The sequence below is a fragment of the Fulmarus glacialis genome, unplaced genomic scaffold (genome assembly GCF_000690835.1).
Source record: "Fulmarus glacialis isolate BGI_N327 unplaced genomic scaffold, ASM69083v1 scaffold20342, whole genome shotgun sequence".
Lineage (NCBI taxonomy): Eukaryota > Metazoa > Chordata > Aves > Procellariiformes > Procellariidae > Fulmarus > Fulmarus glacialis.
The window spans coordinates 1-268 of NW_009198689.1; positions in this window are offsets into that span (position 1 = coordinate 1).

Consider the following 268-nt stretch of genomic DNA (forward strand, 5'->3'; position numbering starts at 1 on the left):
CAGCGCTCGGGATGTTCCACAGAGGCAACAACTGCAGGGGGGTTCTACACCCCCTCCCTTCGGAGGGCCACCTCTAAACCAGAGAGCCGTGCGGAGGGGGCTGGCTTTTCAAGTGGAGTGTTTTAAGCCGTGTTTCAGTGGGCTGCCGCTTTGAAAAAATGTCTCTTCACGCCGGTCTGTAACTAAAAGGCGCTCACCTCCGCTTTGCAGTATTTGGTAGTGCCAGGCGAGACTGCCGGCTGCGGCTCCGGCGCCGCAGCCGGGGGCG